This window comes from Lathamus discolor, chromosome 3 (genome assembly GCF_037157495.1).
Source record: "Lathamus discolor isolate bLatDis1 chromosome 3, bLatDis1.hap1, whole genome shotgun sequence".
Taxonomy (NCBI): Eukaryota; Metazoa; Chordata; class Aves; order Psittaciformes; family Psittacidae; genus Lathamus; species Lathamus discolor.
The window spans coordinates 67,254,865-67,264,408 of record NC_088886.1 but is presented as its reverse complement, the minus strand read 5'-3'; the positions used below and the strand labels follow the sequence as shown (position 1 = coordinate 67,264,408).

At 50.8% G+C, this 9,544-nt stretch overlaps 1 long non-coding RNA gene across 1 annotated transcript; it reads left to right on the top strand.

Annotated features, from left to right (window-relative positions):
• Positions 1-1,069: 1,069 nt before the first annotated feature.
• LOC136011044 (uncharacterized) lies at positions 1,070-8,017 on the top strand. Its single transcript, XR_010611165.1, has 4 exons — positions 1,070-1,110; positions 1,233-1,361; positions 6,581-6,669; positions 7,680-8,017. It is a non-coding gene; the product is annotated as an uncharacterized LOC136011044 (long non-coding RNA).
• The last annotated feature ends 1,527 nt before the right edge of the window (positions 8,018-9,544 follow it).

Sequence of the window (9,544 nt, the reverse complement as noted above, 5' to 3'; positions counted from 1 at the left end):
TCTTATCTGTTCCCTGTGTTATCGCGAGCGGCGCCTATTGCTGGGGATGTTATTGCTGTTCTGGATTTAATAGCATCAACGCTGCTCAGGCAAGCAGGAAGCTGCAGGGGAAGCGATCTCTTCTTGCACACTGCAGGGATTTAGGAGGCAGTGGGACGCACTCAGATGCTGGCTATGCTACCCACTGCCTACAGAGTCCATTCTCTGCCTATTTCCGTCTGTACTAGAGTAACTTGCTCGAGCTGAGGGCATACAAATAAGGGGGTAATCCCTGAGGAAGTGCTGCCTGGAATGAAGGAAGCAGAGTACCTGGTCCATTTGATGTTCCTTCTCCCCACCCTGGCTCTGCTTAGTTGTAGCCCTGGATGTGCACATGTTTAAAGGCAGTGTCAAGCCCTCGGTAACACTTTGGTGAACCCCAATCCCAAGCAGTTGAACCTAAATGACACTTTGGAGTGACCTTGTCTGACAGGCAAGACAAAGACAGCCCAAAGGCTTAGGGCAAAGCTGCTTTGTGGGCTTCACTATGCCTCCCCCAAGGTCAGTGGTCCAGGACTTGCCATGGAAGGGCATCTTCCCACTGCATTTTTATGGACTCCTTTGGCTTGTATCTAGTCCCTCATCTAGTGGGAACAATGCTTCCTATTCCTCATGTGAAGCATTGGTGCCTCTGAGATAGAAATGCTGCTGCTCAGGACAAGCGGTTGTGGAAGGAGTAGACATTGGTGGTACAGAGGGAAAGTAACACTGATGCTATGCAGGCTTAGGTATGATGCTCTGTGCTAGCATCTGATCCTGCTGAGCTACCCAGGAAGGGACAGACATTCCCTGCCCACATCAGCCAGCATCCCTATATATTGGCTACACACATGGGGAGCAGGGCCTGAGCTCCATTCTTTCTCCTTGGTGGGTGCATGTGCTGGTCCATCCCTCAGCCATTTGCAGCCCTTGGTGTGAGGAAGGACCATTCAGCAGCTGCAGATCATTGTCCACATTGGTGATCATTTGGATTCAATCCCTTACAAGATGCTCTTGAGGCAATGAGGTTTCCCCATCAGAGATGGGAGCTGATGTGAAGGATGGAATGCTTCTCACCTGTGAAGGAGATGGGTAGGGCTCTCAGTTGTGCCTCTGAAATACAAGCAGGCCATCCCTTTCTTGGGGTTAAGGATTTGTTTGTAGTCTGTTATTGAAGCCACTTGCATGTCATTGTGTGTTTGGATTCTTAACAGCCTTTTGAGGCAGGAAGGAGTTATTTATTGCCTCTCTCCTGGGCTTCTCATCACTCATCACATCTGAACCACTGGTGAGAAGCTGCAGCTACCAGAAGCATGTCTGTGGGTCTCTGCCAGGGAAAAGGGGTGAGTGGCTCCCTGAAAACCCCTGTTTGTGGGCTGTTTTCTTGCTGACTCTTTTCTCTTTCTGCCATGTTTCCGTCTCCCTGTGGAGATGCCTTTGCACCCTGGTCTCAGTCCTGGAGCACCAAAGCGTGCAGCCAGTCATGAAGCTCGTGGCTGGGGCTGATAAGGGGAGCTTTGACCATCTCCCCTGTTCTGAGATGGGGAAAAGAAGGAGTGCTGGGAGCTACCTTCCCACAAGCACAGAGGGAAGAGGAGATGGTATCCCAAAACCTCTACAAATGGGGCTCATATTCCCTTGTCATCAGACCTGTACCTAAATGGTAAGGACGTTTAGTGGAAGGTGCCCCTGCCTGTGGCAGGGGGGTGGAACTGAAAGAGCTTTAAGGTCCCTTTCAACACAAACCAGGCTGGGATTCTATGCTCTATGACTGAGGGCCAAAGTGGAAATCCCAGACCCAGCAAATGCTGTCTCCTGCCTCAGTGGAGGATGCAGAGGGAGAGCATCCTCCCTACAGCAAGTCCCTTGCTACCTGTCAGGCTTTATTCCCCTTCCCAATGTGTGAGAAGACCCATGGAGACCTCCAAGAGCAGGACAAGGAGTGAGTTACAATCAGATTTGCCCACAAACTATAGAGCAGCAAAGGTTTCCATCATCCGCACAGCAACATGAGCACTTATGTCTGAACCAGAGCTGTGGCAGGTGAGGAAGCAGCAAGCTGACTTTGATGTAGACTTGTAACCCTGTTTGCTTTAACCCAGCCTGAAGCCCATAGCAAGCATGGAGATGCTGTAACCACTTGTGCCTCTTGCAAGGAATGGGAGGCCAGAATAGAGGAGGTGAAGGTGATGATCCCCACAATGAGCCTTGTGTTTGTGCAAACAGGAAAGCCTGCCCTGCAATCCAGACAGGACCACAGCCCATGTTTGCCTTGCTCTTGTTACGGGTCTCCTCGGCAAAACACCTCCAAGTGTGGGGGACACTGGGGAGACAGATGCCAAATGCTCTTCTCCTCCCATTCAGTGCTCCTCAAAGGCAGCTGCATCTCTGTAGGAGAAACAGGAGCAGCTGGAGCAAAAGCAAGGCCAAATGAGGCAATGCCATTAGGGTTATTTCATTTCCCTGTTGAACAGGAGCCCAGAGCAGTTGCTTTGTCAGTAGGGCAGTTACAGCATCACAGGACAGGGGCCAAAGACACATGCAAAGTCCTGGAGAGTTCCACGCTTTGGGAAGGACAAGATGTCCTGGAGGAACGGCCACAAGGGACTTCTTCATCCCCCTGTCATGAGGAAGATGCTGTGCTAAGCCCAGGGTGCGTTTGACACACAAACAGCTTGGCAAAAGGTAGCTGGTACCCTAGGGTACCTTGTTGGGATGCTTGGCTAAATGATGTCTCAAGTGACTATAACACCTTCCTTCCCCACAGAGAGTTTCCCACGTCCAACCTGAAACCTGCTGTGTGTTGCTTTCTTCCTTTCTTTCCTTGGTTTGTGGTTTCCTTTGTTTCTCTGTTTTCCCAATGAGTGACCCAATGCAGGTCTTCCCTTTCCTGGAGTTTTGCACAGCTGTGATGACAGGGTGTCCCTGTGCTTCCCAAAAGGCTCATTCTTGCTGGGTTCTACCTCTAGTGCTCTTGGCATCTTTATTGGCTCCATCTGCAGGATGCAAGGGCCTGGAAAGGACTTAGAAGAGGGAAGCATTAGGTAGAGGTAATTGTTAATGGTAATAAGAACAACTGTGAGAGGGACCCTAACTGGGCTGCATTATAAAGACTCTCTGAAACACCCTCCCCCCCCCCCCCACAAAGTAACCCCTGTGCCTGACCTGCTTTGTCTTTCATCCTCCTATATATCAATTACTTAATTCACATCATGCTTCTCATTTCCTTCCCTGGAATTTGGATCGAGTGCCCTTTTCTGTGGGTCACGATGTACCTCTTCCCTATGCTCCTCCTCCCCTATTATGTGTAAAGAAAAAGGAGGAGTAATAACTCCTGTAATCCCCTGTGAGCCCTCTGATGCCACTCGCTGCATCTTCTGCCCCAAAAGGCACAGAAATCAGCTCAGTTCTAAAGCTGGAGGCAGTTGTTACAGGGTGTTGGTAGGATGCACACAGTGAGGAATAATGATCGCATCTCTTCTCCCCTAGAGCCTGGGAAGCTTTCCCAGCTTCCCTGCCACCAAAGCCTGCCCTTTGCAAGCTCTCAGCATCTGGTGCTACCAACCCCACTGATCCCAGGTGGATCAGGCAGATGGGTCCTGCCAGGGATGCTCTGTGTTTCCCCATGCAGAGGGTGGCTCGCAGTGCTGCCCACCTCATCCCGCCAGCATCCTTGCAACAGGCTCTATCTCTCTGTTAGGGGATGCCGGTCCTTGGCACCTCCACCTGCAGGCGGCAGAAAGCCTCTACAAAAGCCAAAAGCTTCGTGGGAAGCACATCTCTGCTTAAACAGCGGGATGGAGCCCGGCTGGGACCGACGCTGAGTGTGGGTCCTCTGCTGGCTGGTGTCAAACTGCCCTCAGAAAGTTCATCTTCAGTAGCAAAAGGCTAACCTCGCAGGTGCGCTGTGTTTTATTCAGGTGGGCAATCCCTCCTGTGGCCCATGGGTAAGAGCATATACACAGCAGTTTCTGTTATCCTTTGAAGCCAGGGATGCTCCTCTGCTGCAACCATCCCCAGCACAAGAGGTATGTGGAGCTGCTGGAGCGAGGCCAGAGGAGGCCACAGAGATGCTGCGAGGGCTGGAGCAGCTCTGCTCTGGAGCCAGGCTGCGAGAGCTGGGCTGGGTCAGCCTGGAGAAGAGAAGGCTCCTGAAGGGGAGACCTCAGAGCAGCTCCAGTGCCTAAAGGGGCTCCAGGAAACCTGGAGAGGGGCTTTGGACAAGGGACTGCAGGGACAGGACAAGGGGAATGGCTTTAACCTGCCAGAACAGGGGAGACTGAGGTGAGCTCTTAGGCAGAAGCTCTTCCCTGTGAGGATGCTGAGGCGCTGGGGTCAGAGGATGCAGTTATGACAGCGTTTCTTAGGGGAGTGAAGAGGAAGAGATTTCCCTCCTCTCTGTGTCCTGGATGGTTATTCTTGCCCTAACACTGCAGTTCAACTGCAGTCATGTTGGTAACTCCCTGCTGTAGCCCCCAAGAATGAAAATGCAGAATGAAGCACTGCAATAGGCCAAATAGCAAAATCTGTCCAGAGCAGTTTATTATTAACTTTGAAAAGCAGATCCCATCCACCAGGGGATGCTATCCAGGAGCATATATATGTGTGTGTGTGTGTGTATGTATATGTATATATATAGTCTTAATCTAGCTTTGTTACCACAAACCCCAACTATTCCCATGCCCCACACTTGGTGTCAGCCAGCATTTGGCAGTGGGGCTGTGGTCCAACAGCTAAGCACACAACTACCATTCCTGAGGGCTGGATTTGCCATCACCCCCTTTGTGTCTTTGGCTGCTGCTGGCTGGTGTTACTTCTGTGTGATGGGCCTATGGGGCATATATACAGCCTGCCCTGACCTCCTCATGCTAGAAAAGGGGAGGTGAGGATCTCAAGGTGAGGCAGGTTGATGCGCTCTCATTAGCTGGTGTGCCCAGGCTGTGCTCTGTTGCTACCATAGCTTCTGGTTAAGACAGACACTGAAACCTGGGGCAGAATCTGTCCCTGGAGCAGGAGGAAGTGGGACACTGGTGGGGCTAGGTGGCAGAGGAGATGGAGAGGTGCCACTCTGTAGCCTGCACATGCCAAGGCAGATAAAAAAAGCCAACCCTTGGCAGCATCAGTTGTGTTTCAGAGACCATCTGCTCCCACCAGCCAGCAGATCCAGAGTGTGGCCACCCATAAAATGGGAGCTGGCAGGGACAGTCCCAGTGGGATCACATCCATTGGGTAGACCCCAAAACCACAGTGTGGTGAGGGTGGTCCCCCTTGAGGTCCCAGCCCTTCACTGACCCAAAAGGATCTCATTTATCAACCAGAGCCATTTGACAAGAATTTCTCTGGTGCTTTCACTCAATTGACACATGGAAATGGGGGGTTATAGCAAATTTCATCCAATAGTTAGTACTATTATTATCATACCTCCTGATATTGCTGTAAATAGGATTGGAGGCTTTTTCTGGGTCCCTTGTTGGAGCAGGATGGGTGTGAATCACTGCTCAGAATTGCGCAGGAGAGACCAGTGCTGCCATGCTCCTTTTCTGCCTTGGGTTTGGGACAGCAATAGATTGGAGTGATGATGACTGGCTGAAGGATCGTAAGCAGCTGAGCAAGGAGAGATGGTGCTGCTTGTACTGATTGTTGCAGATTGGTGCTGAAGAGGCTCAGTCACCAGCGGTGGGGCTTGGTGACAGGGACTGGTTCATCCTAAAGGATTGCTGAGCAGCAAAAGGGGTCTGACCTCTTGTCCCCACCAGCCTTCATTCCATCTGAGTGAAACCCAGACCATGATTTGACGCATTGAGTTGTCTCAAAACTTGATGGCAAATGTCTGTGAGCTCTGAAATGAGTGGCAGTGACCATAGTGGGATGGGGTGGTTGATACCACTCATTTGGGATCTATGTTGCTCATGGGAAGAGGCTCTCCATGTGTTTTTGCCAGCCCCCAGAAACCCTAAATCAAGCCCAGGGATGCCTTCCACTAGACCGGGTTGCTCAAAGCCCCGTCTAACCTGGCCTCATCTTCTCTGAGGAGCAGGAGGGGAGAAAGTTCAGCCACCCAATGGATGCTGCAACAGGATAGTGTGTAATTGAGCTCTAATTGTTCATTTAAACTAAATAAACCATCAAACCTAAGGCATTTGGATAGTGTCGTGAGGAGTCCATCCCTCCCTTCTCCCAAGCACATGTGCAGGGGACCAGGTAGCACAGCAACTGCCAGCCACAGGCTTTCCTGCAGCATCCTCTGGAGCCACTGAAGGTGGCTCACATCACAAGCAGATAATGCAAGGCCAATGTAAATCTGCTCTGGCAATTCCCTTGTCTCCAAGCATCATTTCCCCCCACCTCTCTCCTGGAAAACAAGCATGTTTAGCATTACCCGGTTTCGGCATCCAAGTTGCCTGACGGCTTTAAAAGGGAGTAAACATCCATCCTGCTGACAAGGCAATAAAACCGGTGCATCTGAAAGAGAGGAGTCAGCAGCAGATGTGGCCCTGCAAACGGCTTGCTTGTGATGAATGCTCTTCCCAGATACTGCTAATCCCTTTTCTCTTGCTCCTAGGCCTCCTTAATTGTGCTCCCTTTGATTCAATAACTCTTTGAAGACATCACAAGAAGTTGTTTCTTCCACGTGGGAATGTCGCTCGCCAGGTTTGTAGCCTTTGGCTCTGGTGTCTGGAGCTTGTTTTGCAAGGGAGCTGGGGAGAACAGTGTCTGGGATGCTCTGGGGACCCCAAAGTGCTCTAGGGAGAAGCCTCAGGACCAAGCAGCAGCCCAGGAGGGTTGGTGGGCTTGGTGGAGATACACTTGGATGCACCACATGAATGCAGGGATGCCAAATTCCTAGGGATTTGCTGCTCCCCTGTTGGTGTTTCCTCTCCCAGCCATTCAGGAAGAGCAAGTGCATGGGTCTGGGGAGAATAGGGGTGCCATAGCTGGGGTGATGTGTTCAATCGGGCTGATTGGAGGTGGAAGCTGTTTTCCAGCCTCCGCAGGCTTCCCCATAAGCATGGTGCACAAAGCCTGTTCTTTGGAGGGATGTTGAAGCTTTGGTCTGTGGAGGGACAAAAGAGCCAAACAGGCTTGAAGAGTGTCTGAGGGGCTTTGCCAAAATGAGCTTTAAGGCCCTTTCCAACCCAAACCAGGCTGGGATTCTATGAACCTATGATTTTCTGCTGGATAGGCCCTATTGTGGCAGGGAGCTGGCAATGGTGTTGCTCCATCATCTACACACCAAGCTCCCAGCCCCTTTGCTGCCCAGCCTGGAGCTTGTGCTTCCCTGAGCCGGAGGAGGCAGGTCCCTGTAGATAGAGGCAAGTGGTTGCCTAAATATTCATGTATCGGCAGGCAAGCTACAGCAGGCCCTTGTTACAAAGTGCTTACATCCAGAAAGGAGGGAAATAAATAAACAGATGCTTGTTAATTGATTTAATTACCCACCAGCAAACAGGAGACTGGGAGCACATCAATAAAAACTGGTTTAGAAAGCAACTCATAGTAATTCTTTTCCCTTTGCAAACCATGCTGGTCTCTTCTGTCTACGATAGGTTCCACAAAGAGAAGAAAGGGATTTCCACTATGTGGGAAGTAGAGATCAAAGTCTGAAAATTAGGGTTGTGGCCCAAAATACAACCTAAATTGCTACCCTCTTTGCAACCCAGGGCCAGTATTTAACTTACAGCAGTGCCAGAAGTTATCGCAAACAACCCTTTTTGAGCAAGAGCAGTCCAGCAGCTGAGGTGATCCTTGTTATAATCCATGAAGCAGAAGAAGGCAGAGCTGTGGAACACTTTTGGATTGATTTCTTTTCTTTCCCCCCCAAAAGATGCTTGAGTAAAAGGGAAACAGCTGCACATGGCTGTGTCCAACCTGAGAGCGCAGGATGCCTCTGATGTGCTCCTGATGGGGCTGATGCTCAGTGTGGATACTCGGGGCACTGAGTCGGCGGAATGGGATGGATAAATCAGTCTCCAAACAGAGGCTTGTGGCCAGACCCCTGATGAGCAGCCCTGTCCTCAGGCTCCAGCCTTTAGCATGCCTCTTCTTGGAATCCCATAGCCTTGCATGGGGAATGTGTGTAGGAGTCCCTTGGAATGAACCCAGCCTGGAGAAAGGAAAGTTCCTTAAGGGGAGACCTTAGAGCAGCTCCAGTGCCTAAATGGGCTACAGGAAACCTGGAGAGGAACTTTGGACAAGGGCCTGTAGGACAGGACAAGGGGAATGGCTTTAACCTGTCACAACAGGGGAGATGGAGATGAGACATTAGGAAGAAGAGCTTTAAGGTCCCTTTCAAACTCAAACCATGCTATGAATCTCTATTGACCAGAGCTGCAACCACTATCATCTCCTGCAGCTTCACTTGATCATAGCAGCACTAAAAGATTCCCTGCAGGAATGGCTCCAAAGTCTTCAGAAACTTGAGGTTTAAACTACTTTTCCTCCCTTTGTAGAAGTGCTTCTCCCTGTATAGACACTGCCAGCTCAGCAACACACACAGAAATCACTGCAGCAAGCTGCCTTGTGCACGCACCCTGAGCCCTACCAGCCAAGAGCAGTACCTGCCCTTTTCCAGCCTCCTTTCTCCATGCGTTTGCTGTGTTCCTTGTCTGTCAGTGAGGAGAAATCAGTGTGGTTCCCCTGGGACTGCTTGCAACCAGCCTGCAGTGCAGTTATCTGTGTATTGTGCAGCTCCAACATTTAACAAGTGCCCCCGGGGCAGACAAGTTATGAAAGAAGCCCCATTAGCATGCCCCTTGCTGCCTCCCTGACGTCAATGTGACGCTGTCACAGGGGGAAACCTGCTTGCAGAGCAGGGTACAGAACCCTGGGGAGCACAGGGTTTTTGGGTGCAACCTGGGAAGCAAGGAAGGAATGAAGGGGTGGAGTAAGCAGCAGTAAGAGATGAAGGGAGATTGCCTTATCACCCAGCTGGAGTGAATTTCCTTTCCCCTCTGCAGACTCTGCAGGTTTGGGTGATGTTTTCCCGTTGTTCAGGTCCTGTAGATCCAGCCATGGGCACCAGAGTGGCTGCAACAGAGAGGGTTTGGTGCTGCCCTTGCTTAGATCTGATGGCATGTGGGTTTTAAAGCACACAGGCATGATGTTATGCCATGATGCCCAGGCACTTTAATTCTGCACCTAGGTTTTGAACTGGGTTTAAAGGTTATTTGCTGGAAGATGGCTTCAGGAAAGAGCCACAGCATCTGCATCAGCAAGAAGATGCTCAGATGGCTCTATCTGTCCTGTTAATGGTGGGAAACTGTCTCTCTGACAGCACCTGAGTAGCAGGTACACTAGGGATGGTCCCACTTGAACTGTAGGGTGGCATTGTGCAGAAGACTTGATGCTCATCCCAAACTCTGCCACATCAGCTGAGCCATCCCCATCAGTGCTTCTGGGTTTGTCTGAGTGTCCTGATGGATTGGTTGGTTGGTTGTTCTTTTCCCTTGGGGCCCACAGCAGTTGCTGAATACAGGTGATGCTGGGGACATGGGCTAGAAGCAATACTTGCACTGTACTGACCTAC